General features: G+C 39.3%; 1 protein-coding gene and 1 long non-coding RNA gene across 7 annotated transcripts in view; both read left to right on the forward strand.

Annotated features, from left to right (window-relative positions):
• The window catches only part of FGD4 (FYVE, RhoGEF and PH domain containing 4), a 285,834-nt gene that overhangs the window by 87,908 nt on the left and 172,482 nt on the right, over positions 1–25,444 (forward strand). The gene's annotated exons all lie outside the window — the stretch shown is intronic.
• LOC125918944 (uncharacterized) overlaps positions 3,071–25,444 on the forward strand; it is a 23,286-nt gene continuing 912 nt past the window's right edge. Inside the window, exon 1 of the long non-coding RNA XR_007456630.1 lies at positions 3,071–6,335. This is a non-coding gene — a long non-coding RNA (uncharacterized LOC125918944). The remainder of the gene's footprint in view (positions 6,336–25,444) is intronic.

Consider the following 25,444-nt stretch of genomic DNA (forward strand, 5'->3'; position numbering starts at 1 on the left):
GAGCGGCTGCACCAATTTGCATTCCCACCAACAGTGCAAGAGGGTTCCTGTTTCTCCACATCCTCTCCAGCATCCATAGTCTCCTGATTTCTTCATTTTGGCCACTCTGACTGGCGTGAGGAAAGCAGGAGGCATCACAATCCCAGACTTTAGCCTCTACTACAAAGCTGTAATCATCAAGACAGCATGGTATTGGCATAAAAACAGACACATAGACCAATGGAATAGAATAGAAACCCCAGAACTAGACCCACAAACGTATGGCCAACTCATCTTTGACAAAGCAGGAAAGAACATCCAAGGAAAAAAGACAGTCTCTTTAACAAATGGTGCTGGGAGAACTGGACAGCAACATGCAGAAGGTTGAAACTAGACCACTTTCTCACACCATTCACAAAAATAAACTCAAAATGGATAAAGGACCTGAATGTGAGACAGGAAACCATCAAAACCTTAGAGGAGAAAGCAGGAAAAGACCTCTCTGACCTCAGCCGTAGCAATCTCTTACTCGGCACATCCCCAAAGGCAAGGGAATTAAAAGCAAAAGTGAATTACTGGGACCTTATGAAGATAAAAAGCTTCTGCACAGCAATGGAAACAACCAACAAAACTAAAAGGCAACCAACGGAATGGGAAAAGATATTTGCAAATGACACATCGGACAAAGGGCTAGTATCCAAAATCTATAAAGAGCTCATCAAACTCCACACCCGAAAAACAAATAACCCAGTGAAGAAATGGGCAGAAAACATGAATAGACACTTCTCTAAAGAAGACATCCAGATGGCCAACAGGCACATGAAAAGATGTTCAACGTCGCTCCTTATCAGGGAAATACAAATCAAAACCACACTCAGATACCACCTCACGCCAGTCAGAGTGGCCAAAGTTGTTTATACCTAATTACTTAATAAGTGAGCCTGTTAGGGGCACCTGGGTGGCTGTCTGTTGAGGATCTGACTCTTGGCTTCAGTTTGGGTCATGATCTCACGGTTGGCAAGTTCAAGCCCTGCATTGGGCTCTGTGCTGACAACGCAGAGCCTGCCTGGGGTTCTCTGTCTCCCTCTCTCTCTGCCCCTCCCCAAGTTGTGTGTGTGCATGTGTGCACACTCGCTCTCAAAATAAGTGAACTTAAAATAAAATAAAATAGCCTGTTAGAGATTTCTCTTGGCCTGGAGTGCCATGAAAATGTTACTGAGAGGGGCGCCTGGGTGGCTCAGTTGGTTGAGCGTCCGACTTCAGCTCAGGTCATGATCTCACAGTTTATGAGTTTGAGCTCCGTGTCGGGCTCTGTGCTGACAGCTCGGAGCCTGGAACCTGCTTCGAATTCTGTGTCTCCCTCTCTCTGCCCCTAACCCACTCACATTCTGTCTCTGTCTCTCTCAAAAATAAATAAACATTAAGAAAAAAAAAGTTATTGAGAAGTAGCTAAGGACTCCATGATTCAAAAAAAAAAAAAAAAAAAAAGAGGTTAGAGTGGAAGAGAGCCAAAGCATAAGAGACTCTTAAAAACTGAGAACAAACTGAGGGTTGATGGGGGGTGGGAGGGTGATGGGTATTGAGGAGGGCACCTGTTGGGATGAGCACTGGGTGTTGTATGGAAACCAATTTGACAATAAACTTCATATATTGAAAAAAAAAAAAAAGAGTTTGGGAACCTCTGACTTACAGCATCTTCCTGGATAAAACTTCTTGCTAAGAAAAAGAGAAAGGCTGAGTAAGGATGGATGCAACCAGGTACATTCAGTAGCCAAGGGAGGTAGAAAAATACTCACAAGGCTATTTGATCGCTGCTTTGCCGGCACAGTGGCCACTATGATGGATGCTGGGCAGTGTTGCTGCCCACCCAGCATTTGAAGAAGATAAATTATCCAGCCTGTTTCCAACCCTTTTTCACCTTGAAAATCTTTACGGGATTGTTGGCTCTTTGTCACATGCTTACGTTTGGAGGCCCTGTTACTAGATTGGTGGACAGTGCGGCTGGAGGTGCCATCACGTAGACAATGTCAGAACCCCTAGAGGTGCACGTGGCTCTGAAGAGGACACTGCCGCTTGTATGCCTTTCTGGGATCTGCCATTTTTTTCTTCTTTCTCAGTAAATGCCCTTGGAATCAATTCTCTAGAAACTGTGAGTCAAGTTCTTCCTAGATTTTTTTATTGTGTCTTGCTACTTGGTAGATCCACCTAAGAACAGAGTAGAATCACCATTGAAAAATACGTGTAGAAGGAGTAAATATTATTTTTAGAGAGTAATCCTTTTTGACATCAAGAATTTTGGAAAACAGAGGAAAGGAAAATATCACCAATATTTCTTCCTCACAACTGCTCTTAGAATTTTGAAGTAGGTAACCCTAGGCCTTAGTTCCTAAGTATCTTTTCTTTTTTATGTAGTTGTTCATAGTGAGTATTTAGTTATGTATTTATTTTTTTTCCCTTTACTTCCAGAAGATAATGTAGCAATAATGACTTAGAGCCAAGCTTTGGTCTCAAATGAAGTTCAGATCTTAGCTGTGAGACAGAGGGCACAGAACTGAATTTCTAAGTCTTTGTTTCCACACCTAAAAAATGAGGATAGTAAGGTCTACTTTATAATCCCTGTGAGGTTTAAATAAAATACTGTGAACTGCTTATTACAATACCTGATACCTACTAGGGGCTCAGCAAAGAGTATATACTTTTTTAAATGTTTATTTATTTATTTTGAGAGAAAGAGACACACACACAGAGAGAGCACACACATTAGTCGGGGAGGGGCACAGAGAGAGAGACAGAGAGAGAGACAGAGAGAGAGAGAGAGACACAGCGCGCGAATCCCAAGCAGGCTTTGCACTGTCAGTGCAGAGCCTGACAAGGAGCTCAATCCCATGATATGTGAGATCATGTCCTGATCCAAAATAGAGTTGGCTGATTAACCGACTGAGCCACCCAGGTGTCCCAATAGTATATTGTTATTAAAATGCCATCAACATTCTCCTTATGCCACATAGGTTTTGTGACCATATTTTTTTTTTAATTTTTTTTTTTTAACGTTTATTCATTTTTGAGACAGAGAGAGGCAGAGCAGGGGGGGGGGGGGCAGAGAGAGGGAGACACAGAATCGGAAACAGGCTCCAGGCTCCGAGCTGTCAGCACAGAGCCCGACGCGGGGCTCGAACTCATGGACCGCGAGATCGTGACCTGAGCCGAAGTTGGCAGCTCAACCGACTGAGCCACCCAGGTGCCCCGCGACCATATTTTTAATAACTGCATGATATTCTATCAAGTTGTACGCATTCTTGTGTAATCGTTCATCTGTTATTAGATTCTTAGGTTGCCTCTAAACTTGCACTAGACTAAAAAATTCTGCAGCAAGCTGTTATTCATTGCAGATTTAATAAGTGCTCACTATACACAAGGACCTTTGCCTGGCATTAGGAGCATAGAGTCCAGAGTGGCAGTCCCTGGCTTTGAGGGGCTGGCTCACAGTCTGGTGGCAGGGGAGATGCATACAGATAACTGGCCTGTGGTAAACACCATCACAGTCCCACTTACTGAGAAAGTGCAGAGGAGAGGACAAACTGTGAGACTGCCTGAAGAGCTTGGGGAAGGCAGGAAAGGGTTGTAGGAGAGAGGATTTCGGTGAGTAAAGGGGTTGGGTCCCAGGTTATTAAGGCTTTTTAAGCCATCGCATAGAATGGGACCTTTTTTTTTTTTTTTAATGTTTGTTTATTTTTGAGAGAGAGAGAGAGACAGAGAATGAGCAGGGGAGGGGCAGAGAGCGATGGAGACACAGAATCCAAAGCAGGCTCCAGGATCTGAGCTGTCAGCACAGAGACCGAAGCAGGGCTTGGACCCACGAACCATGAGATTATGACCTGAGCTGAAGTTGGACGCTTAACTGACTGAGCCACCCAGGTGCCTCTAGAAAGGGACGTTTTTAGTGCAACAGGAAAGTCAGTTTTGAGAAGAGAGTTGACATTATCCATTTAGGTTTTATAGCCCTGTAGGAGGTGAGATGGAAGCAGAGTTTAATTAGGAAGTTATTAAAGAGACCAGGTGGTAAGAAGTGGCCAGATTGGAAGAAATAGCCCATGGCATGAGCTGTCAGGTTGGATGTGAAGTTGTCAGAAAAGGGTCAGAGATGGGCTCCCAGACATTTAGCCTGAGTTTGGAATAGTGGAGTTGCCATTTCCAAAAACAAGGAATGATGCAAGAGGAGCAGGTCTGGGGAGACGATCAAAAGTTGAGTTTTGGGAGCTTATGTTTGAGATAGTTGTTAAACATCAAAGCAGAGATGTTCAGTAGGAAACTCCATGGGAAAGAGGTTTTTCCTGAAGTTATACATATGGGCCATATCAGTAGATTATATTCATAACATGTTTTAAAACTTGGTATAGTTATTTTGCCCATTATTACTCTTCTCATATAGAATTTTCTTTGGTATTTTCATCTTTTTAAATCCAAGTAAACGTCAGAGTTACTTTGTTAAATTTATTTTCTAAAGTACGTTGGAAATTTTACTACTAGGTTATGTGGTAATTTGGGAAAGCTTGGCATCTTTAAAATAGATCTTTGTATTCAGCAACATACTAGGTTTTCCTTTACTCCTTCTGATAAGAGTTCATTCTTCCCCCCACCCAAGTAGTTCTCACATACTTCTTGATAATATTCCCGAGAATTGTATATTCATTGCCATTGTTAGGAAATCCCCTTTCATTGGTATTCTGATAGTTTTTTGCTCTTATAAAGGTATTATATTGATATATTTGGCTATTTCACTGAACTTCTGGTACTATAAATAATACCCTACTTGATTTCTCTGATTTTTCTCCAGGTAGAATCATATCATCTGCAAATAATTTTGTCTGGTTCCTTTCAATATTTGTGTCGTTTATATTCATGCCTGGAAGAGAACTCGTAAATTTAAGATAGGAGATAACTGTGGAGGTAATTAATATATCTACATCTAGTCACAGCTTACAAGTTTTGTTTTGTTTTCACCTTAGGATTATCCTAATTATTTATTTGATTTTTTTTGATCTTTTAAAAATTTATTTCTTTTTAAAAAAAACTTTTTTTAACATTTATTTATTTTTGAGACAGAGAGAGACAGAGCATGAACGGGGGAGGGTCAGAGAGAGGGAGACACAGAATCCGAAACAGGCTCCAGGCTCTGAGCTGTCAACACAGAGCCCGACGCGGGACTCGAACTCACGGACCGTGAGATCATGACCTGAGCCGAAGTCAGATGCTTAACCGACCAAGCCACCCAGGCGCCCCTAAAAATTTATTTCTGATAGATTTTTGGAGTGATTTGAGTTTATCTGTTTTAGATTTGTGCATTACCTCTCATAGTGGGTTTTGGTGTGAAATAGTATTTGGTTGTCAGCCATTTTACTCCTTCAAGGACTTATTCTCTAATTCGTTGAGTACCACCCGTTCACGGAAAGCTCTTTTCCTGCTGAATCAGCATTTAACTTTTGTGGCTGCAGAAACAAACCTGTAGAGAGTACATAATGAAGAGATTTCCATCCCATAACTTGGTAAGGCTCTAATGGAAAATTTAAATTCAACAGCCATCCCTCCAACCTGAAATCCACAAATATAGTAAAAATGAATGTATACAAGTTTTTAAAAAATGATTACATGCACATTTGTAAAACAACTGGTTTTGAAAACTTATTTTCAAACTAAGGTAGTTTTACAGATTTTAAAAGTCCTATTTGTTTAAAAAATCTAAATACAAAACCAGTTTTACTTCTCACGTGGATTGCAAATCAGAAAATGATTTGCTGCCACAGCATAGATTTCTAGAATGCTTTATCTTGAATTTTCAGGTTAAGTTTCAAGTGTTATTTTCTATTTGTCAAGTTAAGCCTCTTGTGACCTTTCTCCCTGAATGAGCAGTGGACACTATCTGAAATGTTAGGACTTTGAATCACCAGGAGTAGATTCTCGGAAAAGCTTTTAATTGGCCTGCATCGCCTTGTTTAAATAGCCAAACACCTGCTAGGCAAGCCCTTGCGCATGTGAGTGGCTATATGTTGCTTCCTTTAGGATTTGCAAGGCTGGAGCACAAAGACAGTGATTGTTACCCAATAAGCTGTAGTCACACACTTCTACCAATCGCCTTAGGAGGGCTGGTTACCATGGAATCCACCATCTGTTCACTCCCCGCTGGAATGTGATTATCCTTGCTGGGCTGGGAACTGGGAAGCGTGTGCTGTGTGAAATTATCTGCAATGGACTGGGTTAATGGGAAGCTAGATTTGGCTCGCTGGAAGAACAAATGAAGGGAGTTTTACTTAAACCATTTGTGACTTCTAATCAAGAGGAAAAAATTCAGCTTTTATGAGGTAAGTAAGCCTAGTACTGTGTATCCAGTTTGTACTACGTTTGGTGTGGGGCAGTATCTCCATGTGGTCCAAGGAAAGGGAGCTGTAAGCTCTTCTGGAACAAATCTCCAGCGTGTTACACACTTCTGTTGTATTGAATTTAAGCAGCTCAATTATGCCTACACAATATCCGGTCGGTGGGAAAATGAATTATTTTTTTAATCAGTTAAAATTTTTTGTGCCTGTGAAATTATGTTATGACCCCTGAAAGTGGCAAAGAGACAATCATTTTTAGCGGTTTCTAAGAGTGAATTACACCGATATTCTTTTGGAAATACGCCCATGGCTACAACGTGTTCTATGCCTGTTCGTCAAATGAGAAAATGTCTCAGGTCAGGGGCGTTTGTAGGTTATGATTTAATTAATAATTATTCTAACCTACATGACCGCCCTACCATTACTAGCTCATGTTTTGAAATGCGATGTTGATGCAGTTTTATTTTGCAATGCTTTTACACAAGTTTCAAGGGCCTGAGCATGTGGAAACAATGTGACAGTGCTTTAACGGCAGGCATGCAGGCACTGTGATAAGGGCAGGGGCAAAGCTCGGAGATCGGTTTCTTTTTCAAGGGCTTCCTTTGTTTTTCTGGTTCAACATCCCCTTAAAATGTGTGGTGCATATTGTAAGCAGTCGAAGGAGATTTTGGTGCTAACAAATGGATGACTGACATTTTTCTGTGTGGCTATAAGAGGTTGGTAGCTCAAACAAGGGAGTTCTCTGTCCTTTGTAAAGCAGCATTGTATCCCCTTCCCCAAAACAGTGCCCTAAAATATAAAAGTGAGAAACAAAAAGAGTGCTGTCTGTACTCTAGATACTCCTTTTGTGTTTTTCTGTCATTTAAACCATAGCACCAGGGCTCTGCGAGTCTGGCTAGGTCTGCCATTTTTATTTGATATAGGAAGGGTTGCAAAGAAAAGCTTTTTGCTTATGCAGCATGAGTCCTTTTAATTGCACTGTTTTGCTGTCATCTTAGACATTCATGTCAGTGGGTCACTGGCTGCCCAGAGAGCTAGGAAAGGTCATTGCTATTAGACCGAATCTTGTTTGGTTTTCTTTTTTAAATGATAGTATAAAATTAGATAACCTTGTGTTGGTCAAGGACTCCTGGTCTTACTTCAAGAACAGGATTTTAGGCCTGACTGCTAGTTATGGGTTCTTGGTATTAAGTGTAGTTGACTTTAAAATTCTTACATTCTTTTGCATTTACTGATCTATATACAGTATTATTGTTTTTACTATGAAAAATTAAATGAGATACATACTAGCTCTAAAAAGCATCTTTTTCAATAATTAACAGATGCCTGTCTGCCTGAAATTTTCGTTAGGAGCACGTGCAAGAAATTTTAAGCTAATCTTGTATTATTGGGGTGAAATTTTCACCCATAAAAACACCTACAAGCAATGTAAGTTGGGGGGGATGAAATAATATAAAAGTGTCTGTTTTTAGGGTGTTCGTGTTGTTTTAGTTACTTTACCTTAAAAACCTAGAAGAGGCTTTGAGTAAATGAGTGTGAAGGGTTTGAGCCTCCATGTGCCTGGGGTGTGGTTACCTCAACCGGTGCGATGGGCTGGATAAATCTGTGCACTTCTCAAGTTCTCTAGTGTTTGTGAACATCTTCACCATTTTTATTGTTACTGAGTTAAAGTTCTAAGACTGGTTTTCTTTAAGTGGGGATTCATGTCAGCGTTTTATGGGTGTTGGCAGGCGCTTGGGTCATTTATTTTCACTTATAAGCATATGTGTTACTATCACCCCTTACTGGGTTTTTTGAGTAATAATTAATAAAGCCACGAGTGTGTTCAAATGTGTTGAAAATTCTCTTCTGCCAGCCACTGGCAAGAAACTTAGGGCTGCACTTTCTAAATTACTGAAGAGGGGCTGGTGGCTGGGACACTCCCAGAGAACTTGAGATTCCTACCAGCACACCCGAAGGGCAGGGGTGCATGACCCCAGATCGCGAGGTCGCTCACAGGGCGGTGGTGTTTGGACCTGCTGTTTCTTATCACCGGGGCTGAGGTGTTTGCTTCCATTCATAAATGGTGTCCACAGTCTTGTGGTAATGAGTTCAGACTGTACTCCCTTCTTGGGTCTGCTGCCAAGCCTTGCCTTCTGGTTCTCACCGTCCTTGCCTGAGGGTGGGAAGAGGTGTGAGGTTTCCCTGATTTCTGCGCTACCTTCCAACTTTTCAAACTCTGATGGTGTGATGCTTTTCAGTCCTTCAGTATAGCTTAAGGTTTCACTAAATGGCAAGTTTATAACATTTGTTAGCCCCCATTTGCAGTTACTTCTTATAAAAGTATTAAATGGATGACGAATCGGAAACTCTGAATAAAGTGCTTGTTCTGATTCAAACCCATAACGGTCTGAATAGACAGCAAATCAACTCACTTCTGGTTCAGGGGCAGGCACGTCTTTCTGCTGCTTCCATAATATATGCTGGGATGCTGCCTGACTTCACCTCTATTTGGACAGGTAGACTACAGAGCTAATAAATAGCACTTAGATGCTTACATTTTTTCCTCCTTTATTTTATTGCCACATTCTTTCTAACTTCTCAACTGAGTCTCTTTGCTTTTGAAGTACACGTTTAGAATCCATTCTTTGAAGTGAATTCTTTTGGGCCGTTTTGGCGCATTTGGGCCTTGAGCTGCCTCAGCTGATGGAACACTAGGGATTTGAAGTGGAAGAGAAACTGCAGAGGCTGTCATTACTGATGCTGTGTTCACATGTTTTCAGTGTTGAAGCTGTTTGCAGGTTACATGACATTTAAAAATAGATGTACTGAAGTTTTTCCTCTTTTATCCTCTCCAACAATCCCATACTGTCATGGTCTTAAGAAATGCATAGAATGAATTGATTTTATGCACCAGTAAAATTTTGTATTTGTGTTAGATATAGAACTACAGGATGGGAAGCCTCGAAAGTGGGTATGTGAATGATGTAAGGTCACCCAAAAGCCACGGCTCAAAAGTGGTTGCATTTGGCAGGATTTTTCTCTGAGTGTGCCATAGTTTTGATTATCAGCTGCTCTGCTTCTGAGATGCTTCCTCTTCTGTGCTTGTAACAGCTTCTGTGCTTCTGTAGAGTAAAAAGGCAAACTTTGTATGAATTGTGAATGAATGGGTCTATGGAGGCAGCAGCCCATCCTTGGAATGGTTTTGTGTGACCACTTCAGATCTGGGAATGGCTTTGATGGAGCTGTGTTGAGGGTGTCTAGCAATACCTTACTCTTAGAAAAGTTCCATATTTTACAAATAACCCCCACTCTGAGGCTAATTGTTCTTTTGTAACAAATGTGTTCAGTTACTGACTTCCCTTCTAAGGAGTTGTTTTCTTTCCTTCCTTCCTTTGCTTCCTCCTTCTCTGTTTAAATCCTGTGTTTTTATTTATTTATTCATTCATTCATTCATTCATACCAATTTTCTGGTCCTGTGTTCAGATTAATAAAGTCATGAGACAAGGTGTATTTCCATAAGGCAAACAGATGGAATATATTGGATTTTTTTGATCCCTAGTATATATTGCTAGATGTGTATTTGCACATACTTTCACATAATTTTCACATCTTGCCACCTATTTTGAGGATCTGTCATGATCATCTTGTTTTACAGCTCTCATTTTATAGAGAAGAATCTGAGGCCCATAAACATTAAGCCACATATCCAGGGTCACAAAACTCGGTTGCAGAAACAGCTAATGTTGAGCGTTACATGTTGAATGCAAAGATACAGGGTAAAATCAGCTGACTTCCTACCTTGTTAGCCTTATGAGGAGCAGAACATTGGGGTGTCACCCTAACATCTCACAGGTGCAATTTTCAGTATGCCCAGAGGAAGAGCAGCTTTGAAAGATGATTCCTTAGTAACCAAGGTCATAAGAAACAGATACAGCTTTTTGAGAACTTTAGGCATTTAAATGAGAACTGTAACTTCCAAGCCAACTAGATGTTTGTGTTTTTTAGTTTGCATGTTCGCTTCCTCACATCTGTATCTGTAGCAGAAGGAAAGTAAGGATCGGAATGTTGCTTAGTGATTGTGGAGCCCAGAGCAGGTGGGGAAAGACAGCCTGAATGACAAATATAGTTCCACTCGAGGGCACACTTGTCGTCTGGATAGTATATTTCTGATGTGAGCTAATGCATCCTCTTTGAACATTGCTGGAGCCATAGAACCTGGGATTACTTACCTGGTCTTCCTTTCCTCAGCTTCCCACCACCCCAACCACTTGCTTCCCCTTGCCCAGAACCATCCTGCTGCCTATTGATTCTTTCTTTCTTTGTGTTACTGTCATCATTTTTAACTTTGCATTCAGTTATCAAACATTTATTGAGCACTTACTCTCTGCTAGGCAGTATTGCAAGTGTGGAGGATAGGGCACAGAACACAAAGGGCAAGGACTTTAGTGGAAAATAGTAGAGGGGTAGATAGATAATAAATAAATGAACAATGTTAATTTCAACTAGTGACGAGAATGTGAAGACAAAACCTTGATGTGTTGAGGGATTTTAGTGCAGCAAACTTTAGATTGGTTTATCAGGAAATGTTTATCTGGGGAGGTCTCATGAAGCTGAGACACAAATGATAAGAAGCCAGCCAGCATGGGGCGCCTGGGTGACTCAGTCATTTAAATGTCCGACTTCCGCTTGGGTCATGATCTCAGGGTTTGTGAGTTCGAGCCTCACTTCGGGCTCTGTGCTGATAGCTCAGAGCCTGGAGCCTGCCTGGGATTCTGTGTCTCCCTCTCTCTCTCTCTCTGCCTCTCGCCCACTCATCCTCTGTCTGTCTCTCTCTCTCAAGAATAAACATTTAAAAAAAATTTTTTTTTTAAATCCAGAACAATTCAGTGGAGTGGGGGTGTGTTATCCCCATTTCATTCAGGAGAAAATTGAGGAAAGCCTATCAGGATCATATCATGGTCATGTAGTGCTCCAAAAGCACACTGCATGTTGTCTTTTCCAAAGTCAGAGTTTACTTTGTTAGCATGGGAAGGCATTCAGTACAGTGGTTTAGAGCACAAGCAGCCTAGATTTTCTGCCATCTCTCATACTGGCTATGTGGAAGTTTCTAGGCAAGTTACTTAACTTCTTGAAACCCCTTCCCCCATTAGTTAGAATTTAGGGAATTATCATGAATATTAAAGGAGGTAATATTGAAAACCCCATTTAGTGCTAAAGATGATGGTGATAGTTGTGATATTCTCTAAGAGGCATTGGTAATAATCCCATCAATGTTGAAATATTTGCTTCTGTTTAGCAGTGAAAGCCCAGGAGTACTTCTCTCTATAGAGTACATTTCTCTTTGATCTCTCCCATCATTCTCACCCCTCACATATATTCATTCATTCATCTCTCACATTCATTTATTCAGCAAACACTTTTGTTGTTTAAGAAAAGCTTTACTGAGTGATGCCTGGGTGGTCAGTCAGTTGAGCGTCTGACTTTGGCTCAGGTCATGATCTCACGGTTTGTGGGTTCAAGTTCTGCATTAGGCTCTGTGCTGACAGCTCAGAGCCTGGAGCCTGCTTCGGATTCTATGTCTCCCTCTCTCTCTCTGCCCTCCTCCACTTGCACTCTGTGTCTCTGTCTCTCAAAATTAAACATTTACAGAAATTAAAAAAATAAAAAAGACTTTATTGAGGTACAATTGACATAGAGCTGTACATATATACAACTTGAGGTTTGGAGATAAGTATACAGTTGTGAAATCGTTGCCACAATCTGTGCCATAAACATACCCATTACCTCCAAAAGAACGCTTTTTGCGTGCTCATTTGGCCTTGCTAGATTCTGGATGAAGAACTTGATTAGACATGGTCTGTGCTCACAGGTGCTCAGTCAATAATCTGTTAACCAATCTATTGCATTCATTGTGGTTGGTGATGGAGGAGGTATACCAGGGACAGAGGAGCAGATAATTGACCGTGCAGGTGGAGGGGGCTGGGAATTCTGGTCTGAGGCAGCAAAAGCAGGGAGGCAGATAGGCCTAGAAAGCTGAGTGCAGAATGTGAGCTGAGGTAGGGTTGGGATTTGAGAGTGGAGGTCTTGGCTTGCATAGAAGTTTTTACTCTATCCTGTAAAGAATGAAGAACTTTGAATAGTTTTAGATATTCTGAGAGTAGATCTTCAGTTTTGTAGTCTAGAAATATAACTGACAGTTTAAGTGATGGAAACACTGGAAGGAATAATATCCAAGACAGCCTAAATTGTTCTTTTGCATCTTTATCTTCATCATCTTCTTCATCCGAGGTGGGCAGAATTTTTCTCCTCCTATCATCGTCATCACAATATAGTTGTCACATCTTACTCTTGATATTTAGACACTAAAGTCAGCACAGAGTAAAACTTGCACAGAGCAAAAAAAAAAAAAAGTCCTTGAGAATTTGCTTAGGAAGGCATTGCTTTGGAGATCAACTCTTTCATTGAGTTTAACCTAGTGTGTGTTTTGTTTGTTCCCAGGTCTGGAAGAGATTGCTACTGCTTTGCTCTGGGTAGGAGATGAAATAATTACTTTGCTTGCATTTGAGGGCCATTCTGCATGAAATATGAGGGCTCAGCAGGTTCATGATCTCTATCTCACACCTACGACAGGGCACATGAGCATTGGGATCAAATTGCTCAAACAACTTAAGCTATGGAACCTGTGTTTGTGCTGCTTCTACATAGCTGTTTTCTATGTCTGCAAAGCACATTAGTTCAAGCAAGTTTAAATGCATTTACAGTACAATTACTGTTACTGCATTGTTCCAACTTTTAGTGCTTTTCTGTGTGTGTCAAACAATGCAAAGTGTATTCATCATCTCATTTAATCTTTTTTTTTTTTTTAAGTTTATTTATTTTGAGAGAGGGAGAACACAAGCGGGGGAAGGGCAGAGAGAGAGAATCCCAAGCAGGCTCCATGTGTCAGCTCAAATCCTGATACAGGGCTTGAACCCATGAACTGTAAGGTCTTGACTTGAGGCAAAATCAAGAGTTGGACACTTAACCAACTGAAGCATCCAGGTGCCCCATCATTTCATTTAATCTTTAGCACACAGTTGAGATAAATGGAATTTATCCCCGTTGAACAAATAAAACTTGTTATGAGATAAATACTATTTTCAAGTTTGCTAATAATTAAATGATAAACTGGGGTTAAAACCCCAATCCATTTTGGCTTCAATCCTATATTCGTAGCTTTTATGCTCAGTTTTCTTTGACTAGAAAATTTAACCTAAGCAAAAACAAAAACAAAACAACCTAGGAGACTTAAATACTGCAATAGCTGAGGAGGTAGAGAAATAAGATTCCAAAGAGATGGAGAGAGAATTACTAAGTTTTACTATCTTTAAGAAGCCCATAGGTAGTGAGTAATTGTCAAAGAACATGAACAGACATTTCCAAAAGAAAGAAACACAAATAACTAGTACATGAGAAGAAAGTTTTATATAACTGGCAATCAAAGAAATACACAAAATAAATATTCCTTTATTGCACTGGCAAAAATTTCCTGAATGGTTGTATTTTGGATTGGCACCCTTATTTATTTCAGATGACAGTGTCACTTCAGATGAAAGTGTAAATTGATAAAACTTTTTGGAAAATAATTTGATAATATGCATTATCTTAGGGAACATTTTGTTACAAAGGATAGAAGAATCCCACTCTAACTTAAAAGAGGGTTGTATAGAAACAAGGCACAGTACACTTATCCAGGCCTCAGAGGAGCCTGGAGCCAACATACTTACACTTTATCTCCCTCAGATGACCTCTTCTGCATCTCTGGATGGCGGAAAGCAGGGCCACCCCAAGTCTCGATTATACCACTTTCTAGGCCCAGTGCCCAGCAGAAACAAAGTCCCAACTACTGATGCCTTGGAGAGAGACTCTGATGGTAAAGTCTGGGTTGGCACTTACCCATGGTCCCATCAGATGTGGTTGTGGAACACAGAGGTCATTTGACTTATCAACCTATTCAGAATGTCCTGTGAAGCAGAAACTCTGAAACGGGAGTAAAGCAAGCGAGAACACACCTGGTACGTGTATCATTAGTGCTAAAAATATTTGTATTCTTTGATCCCACAGTCCCAGTTTTAGAAATCTACCAGTAGTTAAGTTACCTAGTGATTCTGTGAATGATTTATCACATCACGTCAGGTGCTCCTGTGGAATGGAGAGAAATGGGAAACTACAGGTATGTTCCACAACAGGGAAATGGCTACATGAATTATGACCTAGTCATGAGATTGTATGTTGTACAAATATTAAAAGCCTGTTTTCAAAAAAATGTAGAACAGTGCTCACAATGAAACACAGTATGCATACATGTTGTATATGCTGTGCTGAGTTGCGTTTTATATAATACATAGAAAAAAATACTAAAGAATTAACCCCAAACGCAGACTTGTTTGTTGCTATTAGATTTTAGAATCACTTTTGTTTTATTTACAACTTGTCTGTAGATTTTAATTTTTAATTTTTTTTTTAAGATTTTATTTTTAAGTAATCTGTACACCCATTGTGGAACCTGAAATCAAGAGTTGCACGCTCTACCAACTGAGCCAGCCAGGCACCTCTTGTCTGTAGATTTTAAATAATTAACAATGGCCTTATAATTAAAAAAATAAACTAATATAAAATTACTCAAATTATAATCTGGTAGAGAAGATAAACCTGTCCTAAGTAAAATAATAGTAGCTAACATAACTATTATTTTGTGTTTGGATGGTGCAATAAAAACTTAAGGATGGATGTCCTAATAATTTGACTTTTTATGAGTGGAATAGTGTATTTAAGAGCCATTTTCTTATCAATGGTGGTATTCAAATAGTAATCAGAACTGTAGAGAAGATTTGTCTGTTGTGTAGTAAGAATTAGATGACATCTAAAGTCCTTTCCAACCCCAGTGTTCTGTTAGAGAAACAGGTTTATTTTGGAGTGATTGTTTTAAAAAAAAGTTCATAATGTTAGGGGAAGATACACAAGGCAAGTAGCTTTTGTGAAAGAGATGTGAAATTCTTCTATAGGAGATGTCACAGTGTGGGATTAATAAGGAGGCAGTGAATTTGAGTCAGATCTTGAAGGATGTGATAGGGATCAGATAATGTGTTGGAAGTAATCTGAAGGTCTGCTAATGATTGATTCTAAGGCAGTTTGGACTTGGCCATTTATGGATAAGGGATAGTAACCAAATTGACTCGGTGAATGGTAGAGGCATTTTCCTTGTTCATCTTCTAGTGAGATGAGTGAAGTGGTGCAAAACTTAAATTGAACAAGAGAACAAAGTCAAGCCAGTCTGCTTGTTTGGGGGTTTAACTATGTTCTGGAAAGAAAACTTCAGGATGATTGACCTTGATGTTTATGTTTTGGTAGTTATGTTAAATTATGGCAATAATACATTAACAGCTACACTATAAATTCAACCTGCTTGCTTAACTGTCAGACATTAAATTTTTTTTTACATATTTTTAACGTTTATTTTTGAGAGACAGAGCATGAGCAGGGAAGGGGCAGAGAGAGAGAGAGAGAGAGAGAGACAGACAGACAGACAGAATCTGAGGCAGGCTCCAGGTTCTGAGCTGTCAGCACAGAGCCCACTGCGGGGCTTGAACTCACAACTGTGAGATCATGACCTGAGCCAAAGTTGGATGCTTAACCGACTGAGCCACCCGGGTGCCCCGACATTAAAATTTTTTGAAACGACACACAACTACTCAGGAAACGAGGACCTTCAATTCTACTGGTGTGTGTATGTGTGTGTAGTCGTCTTTTTGCCAAAGGTAATAATGAAGATATGTTCTTTCTGTTCATTAGAAAAAGGTGTAGCTCCCAGGCATCTGGGTTGGTCAGTTGGTTGAGCATCTGACTTCAGCTCAGGTCATGATCTCACAGTTTCTGAGTTCGAGCCCCATATCTGGCTCACTGCTGTCAGCACAGAGCCCCCTTCCATTCTCTGTCCCCCTCTCTCTGCCCCTCCCCTGCTCACACACTCTTTCAAAAATGAATAAATATTTAAAAAAAAAAAAAAAAAAAAGGAAAGGTGTAGCTCCCTTAAAGAGTAAGCTGATCTCAGGGTTGGCAGTGTAGCATTTTCTATAAAGCTAATTTTCCCTCCTTTTTTAAAAAAATTAATTTATTTTTAGAGAGAATGAGAGAGAGAAAACATGAACAGAGAAGGGGCAGAGAGAGAGAGGGGGACAGAGAATCTCAACCCGACTCCATGCTGACTGCACAAACCCTGTCTCAGGAACCATGAGATTATGACATGAGCCAAAATCAAGATTCGGACACTTAACTGACTGAGCCACCCAGGCGCCCCTTGTTTTCCCTCTTTAAAAAATTGGAAGAGGCACCTGGGTGGCTCGGTTGGTTAAACAGCTGACTCATGGTTTGGACTCAGGTCATGAAATCAGGTTCATGAGTTTGAGCCTCATGTTGAGCCCCACATCGGGCTCAGCACTGACAGTGCGGAGCCTGCTTGGGATTCTCTCTCTCTCCCTCTCTCTCTGCCCCTCCCCTGCTCAAGCTCTCTCTCGAAATAAATAAATAAAACTTTTAAAGAATTGAAATAGGTATAAAATTATTGCTGTAAAATGATCACTAATATATCTGTTCCTTAATTTATTTTTCTTCTTTCTGATTATTGTATACATTGAGTCTCTTCTGTGATGATTGACAACTTCTAGGCCAATTCTGATGAGCACAGTCTCAACTCATGGTCATGGCCACTTTGAGGGCTCTATGGAATGGAGTGTTTATGACTTTGAGCTCATTTAGCTTCAGACTTAAGGTACCTGATGGTGCTACAACATTTGGCACTCCTTTTCCAAATTAGTATTCCCGTTCCCTGTTTGAGTTTGTCATTGCCTTTTTATCATAGAAAATTGTCAAGGAAGTAGTGTCTTTCCTCAGAAGAACCAGGTCTGTATCTGGAGTACTAGCCACTAGCTAATTCAATAGTTTGACTACCTGAAATGCAGTAGCTTTGAAAAACGCTGTTTTAATATCTATATTTATGCAAAAATGTCTAAAATTTACCCAACCATGAAGTTTGCTATATATTTCAGTAATAAAATACTGAAGCAGTGTGAGTATTGAAGCAAGAAATGGCTATACATTGTACAGGCTTTGTTTTAAACAGAAAAAAAATACTTTTAGTGTTACTTGTGCTCCTTTAAGACACCGCTCAACTACCAGTCTTCCAGTAAACTTTTCTTTCCAGCTGCATTTCTCTCCTCTGGGCTCCTGAAGCACCTTGTGGTTAGATCTGTCAGCACCATATTTTGCAATTGACTGTTATCTTGCTTCTCTACCGAACTGACTGATTTCCTGAGGCCAGGAATTATTTTACTCATTTTAATCCCCAGCTTTTCGCTCAGCACAGAACCCATGCTTACACTTCGATTGTTGAACTGAGCTAAAACTAATGAAAAAAAATGTTAGGTAAAGGAATTTACCCAAGTGACCAGTGACAGTTGTGTGTTGCCATTTCATTGACTGGAAGATAAGGAGAGGTCTTCCCTCATAGGATTAGAATAGTCACTACGTCACCTGGCTCTCATGTCTCTGCTCCTGGAAAGAGCCCTACCCCAACAAAGAGAACTAAGCAAATCCTCCTCAAATCTCAGATGGTTCTGGATGCATTCATGTCTGTCCCTGGCTAAACTGGGTGCTGCTGGAGGTCATGGATTTTGTTGATAAAATTTATGCTCACAGGTGCTTAAAGCCCAGGATACTGAAAGTGTTAAATAGAGCATCCAATGGAAGAGATGAGGAGAAGAATCAGTCTTACCCAGAAGTCTTCGAAGTGTTGGAAGAATCACTGGTCTCCTTTCTGCCCATGGAATTTTAGGCATGGCTGGTTAAAAAAGACCGGGATTACATTAAGTTATATAATTGTGATGATTACATATGTTAGATAATGTAATGGAATTCTGGTAATACTGGGTGATAAATCATCATAAGCATCATATTTGTAGATTATGTAATGACACAGTACTTAAACAAGTTTGCAGACTAAAGCCCTTTATATCCTTTTCTTTTACAAAAAAAAAACAAACAAACAAAACACACAAATGTTCCCCATTTGCTAATCCTCCATGTGAAGAGAAGTGTCTGTACATATTTAGCATGTTCTTACCTAGCAGATATATTTGAAAAACTAAGCACAACCTGTCCTTCTGAGGTAAGGGTAACATTTGAATGAGTGAGAAAGTAACTGCAATCAGCAAAGGGAAAAAGTACGTGATGGACAGAGCATTTTTGGAGGGACTCTTTGGAAATATTTCCATTATTGTGTCCTCAGCAAGATAGATATTAGTGCGTCTTTTATTTATTTTATTTACTTAAAAAAACTATTTCTGGTGTGCGTGGGTGGCTCAGTTGGTTAAGTATCCAACTCTTGATTTTGGCTCAGGTCATGATCTCACTATTGTGGGATCGAGCCCTGTGTCGGGCTGTTTGAGATTCTCTTTCTCTCTCCCGCTGCCCTTCTGCCCTGGTCACGTTCTATCTCTGTCCCTCTCTAAAATAAAAATAAAAAATAACTATTTCTGCATACTAATTCAGACTTAAATACAAGATCCTTTTTGCCTTATTTTAAAATCTTTGAGATAGTTATAGTAGGGTTTAGACCAAATTAAAACAAAAAACAAAAAAACAGTAACACTTTCCAAGACATCAAGGCAGATAGAAATATACTAGAAGAATTTCAAGGAAAACTTTTGCATAATTGGTAGATGGATTTAAAAATGTATATCATGATTTAGTAAGTGCAGCTAATGATGTAGTTCTTCCTTTTAAAACAATGAATTTTTCTCAGCTAGAAATAACCATTAAAACCACATATGGAAGTACACTGACTTAGATCTGCTCTTTCAAATGGCTATACCATGAACTATTTAACCAAGATTTTAAAAAACAAAGCAGATTGAATCACACTGATCCCTCAAAAATAGTATTTTGTCTGTACCTCACACCATATTAAGTTCTATTTTAGTATTTCACAGTATGTATTTTAGTGCAACAATACTTGTATTTAATGCATTTAACTTATGCATATATACATGCATCCATGCATCCATACATACTTGGAGGTGCAATGCCCGGTTTTCATACTGAGAAGGATGTGCCATCAAAAAGTTTGGAGATCATTGTTCTAGCAAGCCCTCCTTGACCTTCCTACACCTGTTGCAGTAACAGGGCCCCCAGCCAAACTTGTCAGTCACCATTTTACTTGTCTGCTCTCTCTCTGACTCCTTGGAAGGGATTATTAATTGAGATTGTATTAAGTGTTTGATACTGTGTGCAGAGGACCTATAGAAATGAATGGGACAGTCATGGCCCTTGCTTTCCAGAGGCTTTGAGAATAGTAGGGAAGACAAATGCTAAACAAGGAGGACATTGCATGAACTTTCATTTAATTACGGTTGTAAATAAGTGTTCAAAGGAAACCTGCAGGGGGAAGTGAGACCTGACCATATGAAAGACCTTGAGGTCATAGGAACTGAAAAGAATAGTGCAGTTGAAAGAAAATGAGATTCCACTGAAAGTGATCATCAGGACTTTCTAAAAAATTCCCAAGTACTTAGCAGTGTGCCATGTATACTGTATGAAGTCCCACGTAGGGGCTCAATAATTCCTTGTGAATGAATGGATAAAACAATTTCAGAACAAACCTCAAATCAGTGGCTCAAAGTTTTATTTGATCCACACAATGTTTTTGAGCTTTGACATTTAAAAACAATAATTCTCCAATTTGCCACAAGTAAATAATTCATACTGTTGTAGACTGGTATCCTTACCCATTTGTGTTATGTGCCCAGATGCTAAATACATTGGTCTTTGTTACCCTGTGTAGAAGATAAAGATTATGCCATACCCCATAGACAGTGAACTGTTTACTAATATGAGATTATTTGAGTTTTAGTGATTAATGTACAAACTAAGTGTTATGTCTTAAAGACTTATATGGATATTTTATCCTTAGTATAATACTGAAAATCTGTTTCAGCATTATTGGTAAAATTCACAATATATAGATTGCTAGGATAATGATTTTAAAATTTCAAGCAAGTACATTTATAATTTATCATGTACCCATTCATCAGTTTAAGGCCCATATGATGGAAATTGGCTGTTTTTTTTTTTTAAGTTCTCTTTTTATCCTTGATCTTATTTCCTACCACAAACATAATAACTTAGAAAAAGTTATCTGAAAGCTTACTAAAATTTGGAATGACTAATATCCTATTTTTCTTTCTTTGGAGTTTTCTTTATTTCTGTAATATATCCCTGTGATTGCATCAAAAAGGAAACTGCATGTTTAAGTGTGTCATTATCTGTGGGATAAAAGGGAAGAAATAAGTAGAATGGCTGATTTGTAGACGGGATGGTGATGGTTATATTTAGGTTATCTTTTCTTTCCATATTCTGAGTTTGTCCTGTAAGAATATTTGGGCCAACACAAAAGGCTAGGCAGCTGCTGTTACACCATCACGCTATGCATAAGGGTCTTGAAGAAAGGAAGACAAGTAATTAAAGGAAATCTGGATGAGGCAGCGAGGCAGCTGATGAAAAAGAGAGAGAAACAAAAGCCCTCCCTCTTTTCTCCCAAGTTAGTAGCAAGTAACTGGCTGTACTTTACCCTTTATCTGACCTGCCAAGGGCAAAGCCTAAGTTTTATTTTCTTAAAGCCTCAGAGGAGCCTTTTCTGGAAGCTGCATGACTATTTCAAAGTTGGAAAAAATAATAGTTAGGTTCCTGTGGAAATTTATGAAAAGAAAACATTTTTTTTTTTACTTCCTTCTCAAAACCGGTGATTGATAGAGGGAACATGGTTTGGGAACATATTTTGAAAGCAACGTGGCAAGGAATGAGGCTAGAAAGGTAAGCAAGGGACAGAGCCTTAAGGCATTATGTGGAGTTTGGATTCGTTCTGAGGGCAGTAAGCAGCCATTGAGGATATCAGCTGGGAAGTGATGAACAGTCCTGCCTGCCGCAGTGAAGTTTGCAAATCTGCCACATGTCTCCTCACTATGCAGCCTGAAATAAGGTGCTTTCCCTCCTTTGCTGCCTAATAAGATCTCATTTACCCTTCAAGGTTAAGTTCAGTCTTCCCTTCTCCAGTGTAAGGGGTAGCTTACAGGTATATGGGAATGAGAGCATGAAGCTGAGAGACAGGTTGGTACTGGAAAAGGTGTTTTATAATCTTCTGCATAGGGGAGGAGCTGTAGCCTTCAAGTGGGTCAGTTGTCCCGAATAGATACTCAAGAAAGTAGAATGCAGAGGCACAGTCAGGCAGTGGAGAGTCTATGAAAGGGACTTCATAAGCATCAACAAAGAGATTGGCCAAAGCAGAAATAGGCTGGCTGAGGTTGGGTGTCATAAATTCATGGTGGAAAATGTCCTAGTCGCAATAATTTTTTATTGTCATAAAATATACATAAAACTTACCATTTTGCTGTTTTTAAGTGTACAGTTCTGTGGCATTAATACATTCACGTTGTTCTACCACTGTCTCCACTTAAGCCATTTCTAGAACTTTTTCATCTTCCCTAACAGAAATTCTATATCCTTTAAAATAGTTGTGGTGGTATTTTGTTCACACCAAATGGCAGCCTCCGAACCAGAGCCCTACAGGTGGACAGTGTTGTGGTGTGTACAGGTGAAGGACAAGAAACTGCTAGAGAAAGCATTTGTAAAGAGTGACTCTGTGAGGTGGGTGAGGCAGGGGGACTGTGATGGGGAGGGAGGAGGAGAGAAGAGAAATGGACATGTATCGTGTGTCCAGCATCATAGTAAGTGCTGTGTGTATATTCTTTAATGAAGCTATTAGGACAGCTAAGACTATTCTTAGTCTCTTCATTCAAGAGTTTAGAGTAGGAACAGGAGGAATCCAGGTGGTGACAGGATGATGATTGTGGAATTTGAAATCTCAGAATTAACTTCTTGCTGAAGTGAATGTGATTTCCTAAAGGAAACACATACATAGCTCTTCCAGTGTAGGGTCGTTACCTGGCATTGTTCAAGTGGAATCCAGAGAAGTTGTGCAAGAATAATAATGGTCATAATTAAAGAAGAAGCACTGTGTTTATCCATTAACTTTGTTGCTCCTTTGAATTTAGATCATATCAGTTACCTGGGATTAGTACAAAGGCTGAATTAGATAAAAAGCATGCCAGATGTGAAGGTGGACTATAATGAGTGGGGGAAATGCTACAAGAGAGACACATCACCAACTTCAAGTGTGTGTACTGCTGAATCGTGTGTGTGAACATGTAAAGTGAGTGTTGTGACACAGGAAACACATACCAAGAAAATCAGACAGGTTATAACTTGAGATATGCAGATCAATTCCATAACTTAGGTTAGAAAAGAGTGTTTTTATTCTCTAGGATTGTGTATTTTTTATTAGAGAATTATTAATGTCGGATGACATTGCAGACATATTGCAGATTTCTCTCCTATATATCTAAAGTATACAAGCTGTCCCTATCCACACACCATAAGAAAGATGTATAGCTCTCGCCGGGCAGCCAGAGTGGAAGAGGAACAGAATTGAATTAGAAGCCAGAATGGGCAGCAGTGTAACCAAGGCTTATATTATCTATCATCCATCCAGAAACTCTGGTTTGAGGGGTCCTTAGTACTGTGTGGTTGGGACTCTAACTGAACGTCTAACTACAGAATTAACATAAAACATTTCTATTAAATATTTTTTAAAAGAATAACAATTCAGGGATAATAGTCTTGCTTTGAAGATCTGTATAAAAATAATTTGGTACAAAAATATTTAAGCAACAAACAGCATTTACCTGGAATGTATTCAAGAATTTTTAGGACTTTATTAAGGCTCACAGACGTGCAGAATGGAAATTAGGCATCAGTTGGTTGACTTTTTAAATTAAAGTGTGTGTTTTTTTAGGTCAATGAGGTAATCACTTTAGTATCAAATTGTTACTTGATTTTATTAGATTGTTATTAGAAAACTAAAGAGTGCAAAATGGGTTAAGATTCAGGTTAGTTTTATTCTGTGAAAATGGAGATTGCCTCTCAGTTAAATAACATTGGAGAGTGAGGATTTTGCTCCTTAGTTGATAACTGAAAGTCATAAATACTTCCGTTTTCTTACTCCTTGTTGTATCTGAACAAAGTGAAATACTAGCATTCACTTGTTATAACTGTCTTGTTATTTATTGCCAAAACGTGTTTATTGCCAAAACGTAGTAAATAATTATTAAAGTCACTTTTGGCATTAGTCCACAGACGTTTTCAAGTATACGACAGATGGTGTGCCAGGTAGCTTTAAAAACAAATGCTAGGTCAGACAACTTAATCCACCACCTTTTTAAAAAACATTGCAGATTAATAAATTTTAGTTGAGAAAGCACAAGCCGTGTGGTAACATTTTTGTCTTAGATCACTTCCATTAGAAATGGTAAGCTATAGAAAGTTGTAGAGATAGCCTTTAACACAAAAAGTAAATGAAGTTCAACAAATGGTTATGAAATACAGTATTATGTGAATGTCTGACAGACCTTTCTAAGTCCTTCTTCAACAATTTGTGAAGAATAACCTCTCTGTAAGGAGGAGAAGCATAGGAGCAGAATGCCGGCCCGTGAAGTCTTCCGTGCATAAGGCATTTGGTGAATAACTGTGAGTTGTTTAACATTGATTTTAGGTATTTTCGGGGCTATGATATATATGACAAATAATCTTATTAAATTACCTATTTCCTAAACATTTATTTGAAAGTTCCCTTTAAATGTATTATCATAAACTTCAATTTTCCCAGAGGGACTCTATGTGGGAAACTAATTAGGTCACTTCTGAGTTTAAGATTTTTAAAAATCAGGGGCGCCTAGGTGGCCCAGTCAGTTAAGCGTCCAAGTCTTGATTTCAGCTTAGGTCATGATCTCACACTGGGACCTGAGATCGAGCCTTAAATCTCTCTCTACCTCTCCCTCTGCCCCTCCCTGACTTGTGCAGGCTCTCACTTTCTCATTCTCTCTTGCTCTGTCTCAAAAAATAAGAAATAAAAGGGAAAAAAAGATTTTTAAATGAATAAAATGAACCAGTGATGATCTCTACTACTGATGAGAAAGGCAATGAATGTACCAAAATGATTTGGTTTTGAGTTTACACTAAGACTATGCATTTCATACCCTTTTGCTTTCTTAAAGAATATATTGCTTTATTTGCTCCTTAATTTTTAAAACTAAGGGATAATTTGTGCACAACATAATTAACCCTCCTTAGGGTATAATTATGAGTTTTGACAAATGCATACAGTTATGTAACCAGCACTGCAATGAAGATCTAGAACAGTCCTATCTCCAAATATTCCATCATGCCCTTTTGTAATCAGCCAGTTTGTTCCCATACTACCTGCTGCTTCAGACTTACTCTGTCCCTGTAGGCTTGCCTTTTCCAGAATGTCATAAGGAGTCATATATATGTAGCCTCTAAGTTAGCTTCTTTCTTTTTGTTTTTGTTTAAATTCTAGTTAGTTCACATATAGTGTAATATTGGTTTCAGGAGTAAAATTTAGTGATTCGGCACTTATATAACACCCAGTGCTCATCACAAATGCCTTCCTTAGTCTCCATCACCCACTTAGCCCATCCCTCACCCACCTCCCCTTGAGCAACCCTCAGTTTGCTCTCTATGTTAATAGTCTCTTATGGTTTGCCTCCCTCTCTCTTTTTTCCCCTTCCTTCCCCTGTTTTGTTTCTTAAATTCCACATATGATGAAATCCTATGTTGTCTTTCTCTGACTGACTTATTTTGCTTAGCATAATACGTTCTAGCTTCATCCACATCATTGCAGATGGCAAGATTTCATTCCTTTTGATGGCTGGGTAATTTTCCAGTGTGTGTGTGTGTGTGTGTGTACACATATACATACATACACACCACATCTTCTCTATCCATTCATCAGTTGATGGACGTTGGGCTCTTTCTATAATTTGGCTATTGTTGATAATGCTGCTGTAAACATCAGAGGTACTCCTTGAAGGTACCCCTTTGAATCAGTATTTTTGTATCCTTTGAGTAAATACCTACTAGTGCAATTGCTACATCGTGGTGCTAGT

This window comes from Panthera uncia, chromosome B4, assembly GCF_023721935.1.
Source record: "Panthera uncia isolate 11264 chromosome B4, Puncia_PCG_1.0, whole genome shotgun sequence".
Classification (NCBI taxonomy): Eukaryota; Metazoa; Chordata; class Mammalia; order Carnivora; family Felidae; genus Panthera; species Panthera uncia.